Genomic DNA, 17,031 nt, shown 5'->3' with positions numbered 1-17,031 from the left:
GCAGGTTCCCCAGCTGTCAGTCTGGAGTTTGTGAGACCCTGATAGTAATCTACACACCTATGAACACCTGATTTTTTACAAAGAAGCTAAAATTAAGCAATGATATGTACTCATTCATAAGTGGATATTAGACACAGAGCAAAGGATAACCAGCCTACAATGCACAATGCCAGAGAAGCTAGGAAGCCAGAAGGACCCTAAGAGAGACATACATGGACCACCACCATCCCCCAAGGGAAAGGGACAAGAGCTCCTGAGTAAATTGGGAGCATAGGAAGAAGGAAGAGGAGCGGGGAGGAGAACATGAGGGATCAGGAATGTCCAGTTGGGGGAAGAACAGAGAAGGAGAGCAAAGAAATGGGTACCTTGATAGAGGATGCCATTGTGGGCTTAATGAGAAACCTGTTTAGGTTTTCTTTGTTTTTTTGGGGGGGGGCATTTGTGTTTTTCTCTTCATCAATTTCTTCTTTGACCGTGTTTTTGTTTTGAATTGTTCTGGTTTTGTTTTTTTTTTTTTTTACTACTTTGTTATTATCTTTTTGTTTTCACTTTATTGAAAAATTAATCCCTAGTTAATTTGTAAGAATTTATCTCTCAGTTTGTCTTTTGACTTTATTTTCGTACTTTCTTGTATTATTAGTTAATTTTCTATTCTTGTGATAGGACAATGACCAAGAATATGGAGAGGGCTCCCAAAGTTCATTTGTGTACTAGGGGTAAATACTGATCCACTACCAGTGGCCCCATAGATTGTCCAGACCTCCAAACTGACTTCCTCCTTCAGGGGATCTGGAATAATCCTATGCTGGTTTCCCAGCTATCAGTCTGGGGACCCCCTGTGGCCATTATCTTATTTACTAATCACTAATTGTGTCTTTCATGGGGGTTCTAATGTAGCCATTTGCTTATTTGCAAAAGTTAGTCATTTGAGTCATAGTTTGCAGATACTAGGTGATGGGACTCTATTTCCTGTTCATTCTCAAGAAGGAAATAACTATACTAGCAGCAGTGTTTCACCTTAGCAGCAGGTGGAATTATCTGCAGTTGTCAGCAGCCACTTCTGAATGTTGCTGTAAAGTAACATGTAATATGGGGAACATCAGTAAAAGCTGATGACACTAGCAAGCATTTTGCCCTTTTGAAACTTACTTAATAGTAACTTACATATGCATTTATATGTATAACATTTAGTGTTGTGGCTAGAATATATACATCTTTCCAAGTTACAGTATTAGTACAAAAAGCATAGCAACCAGTTTTTCACACATATTGGAAATCTTCCCTTAGGTAGAAGCCAAACTATAGTTCTCTATTCTGTTCTGCAGATTATCAAAGACAAAAACCATTTGTTGGCATGCTTCCTTTATTACTAGTCTCTTAAAAAAAATGGGGGGGGGAAGTAGAGGGATGTGTTTAAGGTATGGACTATAGTATCTTCAAAGAGCTCATGATCCTGTTCAGGGTATCCATCATCATCACATTCCAAGTTAAACAATTAAACCAATTGTTATTACCCAACAGTGTACAAAAAAAACTCTTTCCACTAAAACAAAACCCAAAAAAGTATCCATGCCTTTGGTAGTAGTACTGTTCATTAAAGGAAAGTATTACTGGTTGGAAAGCTTTGTCTAAAGTCATTTATAGGATGTAAAACTTAAGAAATAAAAGCTTCTGTATGTGCCCAGATTTATAAGTAGAATAAGTAGCTGTCTGTAAGTTTGCCAATTCAGGTCTACCAGAAAGATGCTTCTTCTCTTAATACCCCAGCAATACTTAGGATGTAAAACTAAAAATATAAATACTGAATTAGCTTTTAGAGACAACTTTAGGAGAATAAGTTTGACTCTCTGGAGGATTCAAAATATGCTGGAAGGCATTACATAAGAACCTATTGAGGGCAAGGTGGTGGTGGCTCATACCTTTAATCCCAACACTTGGGAGGCAGAGACAGGTGGATCTCTGTGGGTTTGAGGCCAGCCTGGTCTTCAAAGAGAGTTCCAGGACAGGCTCCAAAGCTACACAGAGAAATTCTGTTTCAGGGAAAAAATAATTAAAATAATTAAAAAAAAAAAAGAACCTATTGAGGAGCTGGAAAGACAGCCCCATGCTTAAGAGCCCTGGCTGCTCTCCATTGGATTGCAGTTCAGTACCCAGCACCCACATGGTGGCTCACAACCACCATTCCATTTCCAGGGCATCTGGCACTCTCTTCTGTCTCTTCCACCCCCACTCCCATCCCTACCCCCACCCTCACCCCCACCCCCACACATGTGATGCACCACAAACATGCAGGCAAACACCCATACACAGAAATAAATAGGTCCTTTAAAAGAAATTAGATTGAGACAGATTTGGTGACAATAACTATCATCCCAGTACCTGGGAGGCTGAAGCAAGAGGATTGACACACCATGAGTTTGAAGTTGGCTTAAGCTGTATAATAAGTTCTAGGTCTGAATAAGATGAGGGAGAAAAGGTTTGGGGAATTCTCAGAACATTTGGAATTTTATTTTTGGATTGGTGAATATTTACAATTTACAGGAAAGCACAATATATATTATGCCATCTCAGTTACCTAGAATGGAGAATGTGTTCACATGGGACTCAGAAGACCATGTCCCACTGAGTTTCTTGTAAATACATGACTTTGCTCTTTGCCTCTTGTGGTTTTGTTTCCTGTAATCCATATAAAATTGCTTTTTTAAAGCCTAAATGAAAAAAAAAAAAAGAGGTTACCTAAGGATTAGTGACAAATTGTTATTATTTCCCTCTTGTCTGACTCCTGAATTTGTCTTGTGGTTGTTCCTAATGAATTCCTTGGAACTTTACCTCCAGTGATGTTCTAGCTTGAAGATACATGCATATGAGGATATAATGTGCTTACCTATTTCTGCCTGGTGCTTTTGACAATACCCCAACTTTCCTTATGTTCTCTCAAAACATTTCTTAGTTATCTGAATATTTAAATCCTACTGTGAGCCTGGCACTTCTCGTGATGCAATGATAAGCAACCTAGTAGAAAAGTGAGATAGGTAAGTCCAATGGTAATGATTTAAAGTATTGTTACAGGGAAGTAAAAGGAGTGCTGAATGTTCTTATGGTCCATTGCCTGATACATTGATACTTAGTAAGTGCTTTTCAAATAAATAAGGCTATGACATTTTTAAAAGACTAAGAGCCTCCTTTTATCTCCTTCTTTAATATATGCATAGAGCAGGTAATACAAAACTAGGGCATTAACAATACTAGAAAACATTGACAGTTCTTATTTAAGTGTGGGTTCAAGGGCTTGAATACAACACTGTGCTTGCAAACACTCTCTCATTCATTAACAGTTTGTCTGGTTTCCTTTAGTTGATGGTCCCCTTGTCCTTGACCTCTAACCTTTGTTATTTTACATTAGTGGACCAGCTTGTGCTAGTTGGGATTGTTAATGTTCTTATTGTATTACTGCATCACAAATCTAGGCTTCCAGCTAAATGTCAGAATATAAATTAGATCTCTTATCAAATCTGGCACATAAAACTTTAGGATCCTTTTTAATATAGTACATATGCTTTCAATAAATGCCTGCTTTGGCAAGAAATCGAATGGCTGTCTTTTGTGTCAAGTACACTTGCATTATATTTTTTTACTCTGTGACTTTAAAATGGTCCTTGTAAACTAGGTCAAGGGCAAAGTAAATGTGGTTTCTGTCTTTGCTTTACAGTCATTGAGCATTTTTTTTTTTTCTTTGACGGTGTTGTATTGTGGGTATTTGTTTTACTTTAGTTTTCTGATTTTTGTCTTGGTTTTCATGTGGAACAAAAATTCAGTGTCTATATAATTGTCTTTCCTCTGGCTATTCTCCAGCCTCTGTGCCCTTCTCGAATCTCCTCGGGCCTTTTGCCCATGCTCTTCCTTCTGCCCTGACTTTCTGCCCTGTTATTTGGTTTTACTCACCTAACAAATTTATTCTTTAGGTTTCCACTTAAACATCATTCTCAGATAGTCTTTGTTCATCCATACCACCAAACCTTCTTGATCTGCTTTAATCTATACTGAATTACTATTCTGCTATAGTCTGCTCATCATACTGTCAGTGCTTGATCAGCAAAAGGATGGGTTACCATAGTGAATGCTATATTCTAGTCACTGTAAGATGCCCTCCAACAGCTTTCTTGAGTCTCTGAGTTCCAAATTGCTATTTTGTAAATATTCTTAGTTTTATTTCAGGACTTAAGGTATTTAATGAAACTAAGAAATGTGCTGTTGGGCTCATGCATACACACACAGACACACACACTCACGGAATAAAGTGACCATTTACTGTGGTTGCTGTTGTGAACCTTGAGCATACCACACTACTTTGGTGAGTACTGTTGTATAATTTGCCAAGAATCGTGTGTCTATAAAAAATAGCTGATTGATTTACCAGCTTCCCCGGCTCTCCCTTTGCTGCCAGCATCCATGCCTTCTCACAGTTTTCTGAGAGTCAAACCCAGCATCTCAGAAATCTCCTAGGAAGACCATCAAGAATTGGAAGAGTGCCCTCTCAGAAAAAACAGCACTGTACTATGTTCTGCCTAATGTTTTCAGACCTGAAAACCTTTTCAGGCTGAGGAAAACCAACAGTGTTTCTTTTTGGTGACCCATGAGCCCTAATTCTGTGATTCTCTTAGCATCCTCTAATATATCTTATTTTATGCTTTTACTATTTTTCTTCTCAACTCAGAAATCTTTGTTTTCAACAAACTATTCCTGACTGACTTTTCATATATATAGTTCTTAATTCCATATTTGTCATAAAAAGTTACTTTAATCTTATTTTCCTCAAATGAAACATGATTTTAAATTTCTCCTGTAAATTAATTAAGAAACTGCCCTATTGGGGGGCACTTTCTCCTCACCAAAGATCTCACACAGAGCATTGAGTGAATTATTGTCGGCTTTCCGCTGTGTTCTAGCTACACTAAGGCTTCCACTGTTAAGCCATGTCAGCTCTTAACATTCAGGGGACCAGCTACTTCCTAAAACAAGAACATCTTGGTCACAGCTAGAAACTTCAGTATCTTCCTGTTTTAGATATTTTCTGTTAGCCCCTCTGAATAGACTTCTCCTGTTCTTCCCTGTCTGTACCCAATAGCCCTGTTTAAAAAAAAAAAAACAAATGCTAAGTATTAGTAACATGGAGAGAAAAATGGACACTGATCTGTGGGACTCTAAATTATTTAAAGGATAGTTCTAAAACCCTGAGAGCCAGGATGCTGGGTGAAAGTAAAACATTCAGAAGGAGTATGATATGGGGAACCAAATCACAGTCTTAGAATGCAGCCTGTTTGGTGCTCTAGCATATCCATGGTTCTCCTGGAACAATACCCTATCCTTAGCATTTGCCTGTAGAGTCCAACAGTGTTTGCATGATTGTCGCCCTAATAGCTATGTAAGAGTTCAACAATTTAAAATTGTTGCCCAGAATCCTGGTAATTTTTAAAGAGTTCCTATCAGGAAAAATGCATGAGCCTGGCTTTTAGAACATATTACAATGTATGCAGTAAGACCCTACTTGTAGTTCTATTTCTTAGATTAATGGATATGATTAAAATTAAAATGGAATAAAAATTTTAAGAGACAGTTAAATAAAATCCAAGTTGATTGTAGAATAAAGGGCAAGTTGTAACTTGTAGTCATGAGGTGCCAAGTTCCATATGTTCTAAAATTCCTTGAGAACTGGCACAAAGTTCTCCTGAAATAATTTCTGCCTCTTAAATGACAGGTGCCTCATCTTTTATTGTAGCATTAATTGGAAATTTCATCAAATAAGAAACGCATGATATAAAATTTATGAGCACTTGCCTCCTGACTTTAGCCACAGAAGTGCTGCCACAGTGTTCATGCTCAGCCTATTCCTGTGTCCCTCTTCCCCGTTGCCTTCTGGCCTCCTTATGTCTTTAGTTTCTCCTCCATTTCACTTCACCTGCAGCCATTCCTCTACCACATGGCTCTTGTTTCTACTTCTGACTACATCTAAATGCCATCTATAAAGTCAAAAATTCTTATTGAGCTTGTGTTTAAACCTCATGAGAGTCAGCACATCGTTTGAAACTGCAACCCAATTATTAAATGTACGTCTGAAGACCAGGGATGGTTCATATTTTCCAACATCTATACTTTATAGTTTATTTTTCTTGGCAAGAGCTTATTTCAAGTATCTGTGAATGAAGAGAAAGGTTTCTTGTATTTTGATTTCTAGAAAGAAGTAACGAGTCTTTTCCTGCCATCTTTTAAAATGTTACTCTACCTTTTACAGATACCAGGGTTTAAATCTGTTCATTGATTTTGGCCAGTCATTTCTTAATCTCTAGGCTTTTCCTTAGGGGATCCTCCTGAACTGTCTATGACAATTAAAGCCCCTCAAAAGAAATCCATTTTAGGGTCACTGAGTTTTAGAGTTAGAAAAGACTTTCACCTGAGAGTCATTGTTTATATCTGAAATTTGACGTTTTTATGCTTCATTATTTAAAATGGTTTGTATTTATCATGTTTTCTCTCTTCCCTCTCATGTGGAACCAACATATTTAGGCATCAGTCTTTCTACAATGCACTTCTAACTTTACTGACTTTTCTAGACTGAGATCAAATTCAGTTTCTTCCTTTTGTTCTTTCCTTTTTAATTATATCACAAAATACTATACCCTTAATTCTATTTTCCATCTTTATTTCTTTATCTTGTTTTTACTTAATCAAAGGAACCTATCAGGGGTCATATAACCAAAAATAAATGTTATCTTATATGCTTATCCATCACAAAAATTCTTGAAGATGGAAGGTAGTTATTGCTACTTTTCTTTATTCTTACCACAGATAACAACAATAAGATAATCCACCTGATCATCATAATCAAGAGATTTTCTACAAAATACTTCCCATGCTTAAGGTCTGACACTGTCACCGTGGTCACATAGAGATTGAGGGCACTCATCAAATGTTCAACACTAGTTCTAAGTATAACATATTCATTACATCTTACATATGTGATGTATTTAACTTTGGGGATTGTTGATGAGAACTTGTATTTCATTCCACAACTGCACAGAAAGTTTTCTTTAGGAACACTCCGTAATTTGGAACACTTCTGAAACCCTGGACAGAACAGATCTTTAGGCTTGGTGCTCAATCTCCTCCATGGTTTATCATTTTCTAGACTAGTGTCTTACCATTAAGCTGCATTATCCTTTTCATTTCAATAATATATCTTTATTTTTGTGACTTCTTTTTTGCCATCTTTTCAAATAAAAAATATAGATTGCTATTTTGGGTTGGTTAGCAGTGGGTAATATAAATGCCTCATCACACATGAACTCACTCACACATATACAAAGTAAAATGCTTTTGCAAAAAAAAAACATCTTGTCTTGGTCACTGCTCTATTGCTGTGAAGAAATACCATGACCAAGGCAGACTATAAAGGCAGGCATTTACCTGGGAGCTTACTAACAGTTTTAGAGGGTGAGTCCATGATGATCATGGCAGGAAGTACAGTGGCAGACAGGCAGGTCGGAGCAGTAGCTGAAAGCTTACATCTTATCACGAGCAGAAGGTAGAGAGAACTAGACTGGGTGGCCTAGATTGAGCTTTTCAAGCCTCAAAGCCTACCCCCAATGACACACCTTCTACAACAAAGCCACCCTCCAACCCTTCCAAAACAGTTTCACCTCCTAGGAACCAAGCATTCAAACATGAGCCTGTGGAGACCATTCTCATTCACACTGCAAGAGTAAGCTCAGTTTTTTGTTACATTTAGCTATTTCTGTAATAAGCCTTTATCCTTATTCTGCTATGCTGTTCTCCTTGGTGTTCACTGTCTGCCAAAAAAAAAAAAAAATGCTCACCAGCATTCAACCTTGAAAATGTAATTATAATAATGAAAATTCACATTTCACCTTCCTTATGGGAAAATCCATTCCCCTGATTTGATACTTGGAAGGAAAACAGATATCTTAATGCCTTAGGGTGGCTTGCCAAAGCAGGACACCTGTAGGTATGGCAGGAAATAAAGATTATAAAACTACTCTCATGAAACATATCAACACAGCAATTCCACAAGTTTCCAAGTAACAGAAATTGAATGACCATTTACTTTTTTTTTTAGCAAGGACATTAGATTTGTCAGCTTAACTCATTCTAATGCACATTTTCCTGCTTCATACTATGTGTTCTCAAGAAACTTGTTTATTTATTTAGAAAGAAATAAAGCTATAAGCTTATGACTTTGAAGCAAAGACAGGATGAAGATCATTTCTAGGCTAGCCAGAGCTTATATAGTTAGGTCCTGTCTTTAAAAAGTAATAATAATAAAGTATGAGCCACAAAAAAAAAAAAATCATGGCAATGTCATGTGGGCAGTATTTAGAGGTTTGTCCTTACTTCTTTGCTTTTTCCTTATCAGTTGGAAAGTCAACAGGGGTTCATTATCCATTTTATGCAAACAGGAAAAAAAGGCTTCTGCATGAAGAATTTATAGTCCAATAAGAAAGATAAGCTATCTATTCAAATACTACATTTCTATAATTGCCAGTTCAAGAAGCCTTTCATAACTCTAGCAAAAATACTTGTGCATTGCAGGAAACCACTCATGAACAATTCAGGAAGGCTTTCCATTAAGAGAAAGATGGCTGAACTAACCCTGGAGGAATGGGTAGGAGTTTGACAAGAGTGGTTGAAGGTATTCTAATTCATTTAGTGCCTACATGTGCAAGGTAGCATGGAGGCCAAAAAAAAAAAAGGCCTGGGGCATGTTCAGAGACTAGCAAACATTCTAGTTTGAGTGGCACATGGTACATACCATACGTACATATAAAAATCTGAGATGCATTCTGACTGGGTAAGACTAGTGCTTGTGACTAGGAGGTAGATTATAGCCTTCGTACTTGCAAGAATAAGTACAGGCATGACCTAATTGCGAACATGGGTCTTACTGGGAAAGATCGGATGTGGCAGAATGTGGACCCTGTCAGCAGGACTCAGAAAGTACTGCAGGATATCTGATCATGACATCACATAAAGGGGATATGAGAAATCTACACCTATGCCCACCTCACTCAGTGGGGATGGGGAAAAGATTAAATGGTTGAGAGCTGAGTTACTTTTCATTAGGGCATTAAGCAAATACAGAAAAGCATAGAGACAGAAGAAAAGAAAAGAAGGTGGTAATGGAAAGCCAAGGAGGAGGTTTTCTAGGAAAAACTCTCAGACATCAGTAAAGTCCCATTTTCACCCATTCAATTATCTCAGAAGCTACATCTGACTTGGACACACACATACACCATGGCATGCATGCCCACACTCACACCCACACATCCTGCACACACACATGTCCTCCTGCATCCACACTAAGTTTTTTCAGCCACAAATCTAGATGCCATCTTTAATACTCAGATATACTTTAATCTTTTCAACCGTTTAAATTTCTGTCTGTTAAACGAAAGTCACTCCTTTTAGGACTTAAGACAAAAGAAAAGGTTGGCATTTGTTGATTAAACCAATGACTTAAGCCTTTATACTAAAGCCCACACTGTCCTATTAAAAGAAATAAAATACCTCATACTTCCACCAGGCTTTCCTTAGGCTGTCCTATTTTATGCAAATGAATTTTTGCCTCCATGTATGTATGAGCACTATGTGTGAGCCTGGTTCCTACAGATTCCATCGTCCACACTCCCAGGACTGGAGTTTCAGATAGTTGTGAGTCACCTTGTAGGAGCTAGTAGCAGAACCCAGGTCCTTTGGTTAGTCATCTTAGCTAAATCAATGAGTTTCACGTTTAATGAGAGACTGCCTAATGTCTCAAAAAAACTAATGGGGAGAGTGATCAGGAAAGACACCCAGCCCCAAACTATGGCCTCCGTCCTCATGTGTGCATGTGTGCACATACCCACACTGACAAGTGCATTTCCCATACACGCGACACCACTTCCATGAGTAAAAACATACATTTTTCTAAGAAGTTACTCTATGTGAATAATCAGTCTTAAATTGTGGCAAAGCTCCTATCTACCTCATTTTTCCTTTAGTTGCCACCATTAAATCTGTTTAAAGGTAAAAACTCACTATTCTGTCTCCTAAAACATTGCAATCAGCTAGTTAATAAACCACTTTGTGGAAGGGTTAGTTCTCACAAACTAAGCCTCATTTTTTTTGGCTTGTGTTCTGTCTCTTAAATATTTTCTTAGTTTCATTAATAGAGGTATAATTTATATACTGACTATCTAATTTTTATTATATATACCTATTGGACAGAGGCCATGTCTGTCTTTATAGTTACACATTGGCCCACAGAGTTTCTGGCACTCAATAAATGTTAAATAATATTTCTATTCAGCATTCTGCAGACAGGAAGCATATGGCAATAAATGTCAGAGCACAGGTTGGAAATCTCCAAAAGTTATACATTATATTCCTTGGAAAAGCCAGTTCAGACATTTTTGTGAATGAAATTTCTTTTTAAGAGCAGTTCCCAGGCTCAAATGTTACTTAACACTTTTCCAGCCTTCATTTTCTTATAAATTAAAACTTTTCCTCATTGGTAATAATAAAATTTCTGAAGAGTTAGCACTAATGCAATCTCATGAAAATGTATAAATGATTTTATAGATTGCATGAAGAAAAGGTAGTTCATAGTTTGAAAAGCAGCACAAGAAAGCATTAACAAGTTTAAACAGCATGAATTTGTATTCTAACATATGTGATATGAAAAAGAAGGAAACAACAGTTATTTATCATTAAATTTCCATATGACTTGGAGGTACATCACTGCCACAGCTGTTGCAAACCTCACAGTGCTATTAGACTTTAACTCAATATTTGTCTCACCTGGATATTACAACACTACGTAAAAATTTTACTTTAGTCTCAGTAAGAGTACCATAGCCTAGAATAATATATGACATAGAAATTTAAAAAAAAAAGAATTATTTGTACAGGATATTTCTCAGTTAGAAAGAAATGGTTAACCATACTAAGCTATCCAGAAGTGTTTTTGAAAACATATCTAAAGTTTCTTACTCTATGATTGATCTTCTGACCACACTGCTCTGAAGTTTTGGTACCTCTGATGAAGGGTCTGTCATAGGACTAACTAGATTGTAACCCAAGTTATGGACACCTTGCTGAAATGCCTGCTGTCAAGACTCTGATGCTCACTGCATGTTGGCCATTTTCTTCTCCATGAGGGGTACTTCAGATATGGCAACTTTGTGAGTTAGAGTAAGGTCTAGAGACAAAGAATGGACTAAAAATAATGAACAAAACACTCATCTCTTTGATCATTTATTAGAAGCAGGTTACTAGCGATAGCCACACTCTCAAGAAGATTGTCCATGAGTCTGAGTACCAGTCAGAGATCATGAAACCATTGTAGAGGCTGCTGCAACACATGATTTTCAGGTAAAATAGGTAGTCAGTGTATTCTGGGTCTTCTACTTTTTAAAAACTATCCAAGAGCTTGCATTCAGTAGGCAAAATGACTTCATAGTTTTATGTGAAATGTTTCCATTTTATTATCATAAAATAAAATTGATTTTAACCCCAAATGAACAAAATGTAATCAATAAATAGATAAACTGATACACTGAGTGATTTGCTCCACAGCAAATGACCTGTGAAACTGGAACTCCATGTCTTTTACTTTAAACCCTAAACTCTTCCCATGTAAGCTATTCCTGCAATGAAAGCCATTCAAAAAGAACACCATACCTCAGAATATATAGCAGGCCTGACTTTTCTGTTGTATAGAGGAAAAAATTATATATAGGTTCTAGTTAGAGAGAAAAATGGACAAGAGATGTCAACATGCCTTAGATTCATCCATTTCAAACTATTTAGGACCCAGAGTGTTATTTTTCATCTCATCGTTTCAAGATCTGCAACAGCTGGAGATCTCTATCCTAACAGATGCTCTTAGTCTAAATCCATGTTTGAGAGTAAATATTTTTCTGATAGTGAGGTGGACAGTGTGAAATGAAGCATTGGTCTGGTGCCCTATTCTCCCTTGGAATCTTCCTGTGCTCTGAACTCCAGAACTACCAAACCCTTGAATCTTCTGCTGTATCCTCACTTGGAACAACAAAGCAGGGTGTTTCAGATGAGTGGGCTGTGATCTAAGATTCTAACCTGAATGTCCCCTTTTTTGGTTCAGCCTATACTCAGAATCCCTCATGTCTGAGATGCAACTGCAGGGTGTTAACAAGCAGACGATAGCTTTAACTTGGGTTAATTGTCTTGAAGTACAACACAGGAAATAGGGTCAGAGTTATGAGATATGATAATAGTGCTAGTTACTAGTCTTTCCCATATATATAGGAAGTCCTAAGTAACATCAAGAAAAGAAAACCTTCCTACAATTAATAACTGAGTTTGAAAAAGTCTAATGGTTCTAGGCCAATATTTAGAATATGTATTTCTAGAATAACTAGTTACAAACAATTAAAATGAGCATAACCATTGTAGTTTAGTTAAATATCAATTTCACTAATTCTGCTTCATTTAAGTAAGAACTTGTGTACATTAAACAAAATAAGTTTTTTCATCGGCTGATTATAAAGGAAGCAGTTGTCTTTTATACGCACAAACATCCACTTGCTTTTTTCTTTTTCTGGGTAATCTGAGGATTGTACTTTTTAAGTAATAGCTTGCTAATCCCTTTTTTAAAGCTCTTAATGTAAGAATTCCAGTTTCATTAACTATAAATTCCAGCTTTGTTTTTAAAACTCATTTCAAAATCCATATCTGGCACTTTTTGATCAGCACATTTTTAGCCTGGGTGGTGAAGCAGCAAGCCTACTGTGATGCCTAAGTGGGCATGGTATAGACAAGAGTAAGACTTTAATTATGTATTATTTCATTGACAACACTCATTCAAGGAAGAAGAAAAAAATGACTCAGTTATTGCAAAAGACATATCATAGGAGTTTCATTCATTGTAAAGGTTATGTTATATTATAGCATATTCAACAATGGAGGGGTTCTGAAAATGTGATGTGTCTCTGGAATGGCATAATGGTGAAAGTTGTCAAAATGGAAAGAAGTGTCAATGTGAAGTGCAGGGTGATCAGAAATAGTCTTCCCAGACCTGTTTAGTTTTCCTTATGTTGCTTGCCATGCATGAATGGAAGTGCTGCACTCTCACGGGAGCCGGAAAACCTCCTCTGTCAGTTGTTTATCTCCTTAATCCCTCCTCCTCGGTGATTTTTTATGTCAGATCTAAAATGGAAAGCCTGTAAATATAATGATTATCAACATGGATAATCACCTGCATTAAGAACCGCCCTGCTTCTCTGTTCTAACCCTAGCTATTCTCCACATGTCACAGCCACTCTGTGGTTGGATTTTAACCTGACTGCTTCATTAGATTTGTGAAACTCAGTACGAGGCGCCCTGGGGCAGCACAGATGGGGACTTGCTTGTTTTCTTTTCTCACTTTTACTGCAATGGCACACTAACAAGTCCTTTTCAATTTAGTGTGATCAGTTCACTTGGAATTACTCCTGATACTTGGAACCTGCCTTGCTTTTCTGCCCACCCTTTATGCTCATTCTTTCTTCCCTGTTTTGTGACCTACTGCCTTTTCTTTCTGCTCTTTCATGCAGTGAATCTGAGAGCAAAAATTCTATTTAAAATTCTTGCTGGGTCAAACTGTTCCCCTCTGTTGTTTTGTTTGTTTTGCTAGGGGGGGAAATAAATGCTGTCCCATCATTTCTACAAACACCTTCAGATCAGAGGTTAGTGGTGACAAAGTCTACAGTGATGTGAGACAGCTGCCGTCTCTAATGGTGTGACTTGGGGCACCAGTCCAAGATCAAAGGAAGGTGAGAGGAAGCCAGACGATAAGATCGTTTTAAGGCATATAACAAGGACTTAGCTGTTCTGGTAATAGGACACAGCTCAGCAAACCTGTATGAAGAGGCACTAAGATAGAAAATTGAGTTGGCTTTTCTTAAGTATGTCCTTCCTCAGCCAGAAACGGGTTGGTGCTTGAAACTGTTTACATATGTGAAAATGTCCTAAGGCATGCCTTCCTTTAAAAATAATGGTTTGAATCTAAGCGTGATGTCACAAGCCTAAAATCTTAACATTTGATAGATGGAAGCAGGGAGACAGTTCAAAGCCAGGTTAGACTATATAACAGGATTCAGGCCAACTTAGGTTACATAGTTAGCCTCTGTCTAAAAGAAAAAATACATGTAAATATACTTTCATTTATTCTTGCCATTGTTCTATAATATCAAGTTACAGTTAATTTATTAATACTTGAACAAAGTTGGCATTATAAAGCAATATAGCCAGGCATGGTGACACATATCTATAATCTCAGCACTCAGAGACAGGAGGATTGGAGAGTTCAAGCCCAGCCTGAGCTACCTAAGAGCCTATTCCACACAAATAATGTGACAGGTTTGGGGTTTAACTTGGTGGTGGGGAACTTACCTAGCAATTTGAGGCCCCGAGGTCAATCTCCTGCACTGCTCCTCCTTCCCACGCTTTAACTACATTGAATTTTCAGCCTTTCTATCACAGTGCAGTTTTAATTCTACAGATTCCTTTTAATGACCCTGAAGCACCCTCACTCCCACCCTCTCCCTGTCCTGTAACTCACTATTGCCCAGGCTGGGCTTAAAAAGTAGTTCTTAGGGGCTGGGGAACACTTGCTGCTCTAGTAAAGGATTCAGGTATGCATGGTTCCTAGCACCCACACAGTAGCTCACAACCATTGGTAACTCCAGTTCCGGGGCACTCTCCTGGCCTCTGCAGGCACCAGCCGTGCACAGGTACACATACTTACATGCAGGCCAAACACTTATATACATACAAAAATAAAACTAAAATAAGTATAGTAGTAGTTCTCAGCAGAGCTATTCAGTTGCATTATTCATCTGAGAATTCTTTTAGTTAATTATGACAGCTTAGAAAATGCTACATTGATGTCTTTTCAACCTTATCCTTTGCCTTGATATCTCAGACAGCAAATATTAACTATGTGAAGTATAAACATTCTATTGTTCATAAGTTGAAAGGAGGGTAGTCAAGGGTTTGTGTGCAAGGGTGTCATTGTCATCATCAACAGCAGCTGTGGCTCACTGGTCATCCTGTTATTTCTCTAGTGAATGAACTAAAGAGTTGTGTACTCAGCTTGAGGGTTCCTGTTAACCTCACTGTTCCAACCATAATCATGCATTCTGACCTTTTCACTCCCTCAAAATTGTAGGTTCTCTAAATCTCTTTTTAATATAATGGATCATAAGCACATGCATGTATTTCTTCATTAGTATTTCCCTCAACATGGAAGAACTATCCACATTTATTTTAAAGGCACTGACTGTACTTTCTGCCTTACATGGTTTGGTGCAGCAGTCGTTCTAGTTGAGTTGGATCTGCTCACTACTTGGGCTCAAATCCCATCCTTCTATTAATATCTCTTGGCAAAGATAATTTTGGAGGAATGTAAGTTAAGATGTAGAGACTCTTGACAGTTGTCTGCATTTTTTTTTCACTTTCAAGAGGGAAGTAGAAATGAAAAGTAACATTGCCTCCATTTTCTATCATTCCTAAAATTAAAATGTATGCACAAGTAAAAGTGTAAGGATTTGGTTACATTGATGTGGGTGGGTTTCTGGTTTTCAGGGGTTTGCTATGTTTTGTCTTTCAGTAGCCTACTAGAAAAGCATTACAGTGTATCATTTATGTTCCCTAAATTATACTCATAAAATATTTAAAAGCTAGAAGAATTTTGTGTATTAAAATTTTTAAACATTTTTTTAAGTGTTAACTTTTATAGCCTCTTCCTCTTAGACAAAAGCCAGGTATGGTGGCCCAAACCTTTAATCCCAGCACTTGGGAGGCAGAAGCAGGTGGATCTGTATGAGTTTTTGTCAAGTCTTGCCTGCTTAACAATTCCTGGCCAACCAGTGCTATGTAGCAAGACCTTGTCTTGAAACAGGGGATGGGTTTATATAGAGTGGAAGTATTGAGCCCACATATCACATACATCTAGATTACACATTTGTCAGTATTTTGTCAAATTTGCTTTCCTTCATTTCCACCCCTATAAGTATTCTAAGTTACAGATGTTGTGACATTTTATCCTTCAGTATTTTGGGGTACAGCACTAAAAGTTAAAGGCATTTTCCTTACCATGCTGATCATTCCTAATATCAAACTAATGATTCCTCATATTTTCTTATTCTCAAATTACATTTGTTCACGTGTCTTTCAGAGCTGGTTTATTTAAAACAGATCCAGTTAAGGTCCATGTCTTGGTTCTGTTCATTTACCCTTCCCAGTTTATTTTTGAGGTTAATTTTAGTTAGAGACCAAACTAGTTGCCCTATAAATGTTCCATCTTGCAGATTTGTTCATTGTCCTTATCACTGTCTCCTTTAATTTGTTCCTCTCTTTTTATTGTTAGTACAATTTATTGGACTCAAGTTTTGATTGCTGTTAAGATCTTTGGGGCAGAATACTTCCTGAGTGACACCATGAGCTCCGTTATGCATCATAACAGAAGGCACAGAATGTTTGGTGATCCCACTACAAGTGATATTAACGGAAGCATTGATCACAGGGTTAAAATGATGACAACTTTATCCCTTCCATCATAAAGTTACACTTTGCTCCTTGTGACCAACATGTAACATGTGCTGCTTGGATTCTATGGGAAGAACCGGTCCCCTGTCTTCTTTCCACCTGATGACTTTAACAACCACTTGTGATCCCTGTCTATAAATTCCATCATGGGGTTGCAAAATAATAATTTTTCCCATATCTGTGCCTCTAGGAGCAGTCATTCTTGTCACCAGAACAGCTTTCTGAGTGGACTATTTTAATTAGAAATATAACCACCAGCATGGTCCTTGGGTTTCAAGTGATTCTTTCGTTGCTGAGGTCAGAACACCTGAGCTCACTGTGGCAGCTAGTGTAGAAAATACATACCACATCTTCTGTATTCCAACTTGTAAAGTGTGCTGACATTAGGTGGCCCATTGTTTTTCATGACAA

The 17,031-nt window shown here is 37.5% G+C and overlaps 1 protein-coding gene across 1 annotated transcript in view; it reads left to right on the top strand.

Annotated features, from left to right (window-relative positions):
• Adk (adenosine kinase) overlaps positions 1 to 17,031 on the top strand; it is a gene marked incomplete at its 3' end in the record, with an annotated part of 398,041 nt that overhangs the window by 298,041 nt on the left and 82,969 nt on the right.

This window comes from Cricetulus griseus (assembly GCF_003668045.3).
Source record: "Cricetulus griseus strain 17A/GY chromosome 1 unlocalized genomic scaffold, alternate assembly CriGri-PICRH-1.0 chr1_1, whole genome shotgun sequence".
NCBI lineage: Eukaryota > Metazoa > Chordata > Mammalia > Rodentia > Cricetidae > Cricetulus > Cricetulus griseus.
Note: the sequence above shows the minus strand (reverse complement) of the source record. Positions and strands in the feature narration are given on the sequence as shown.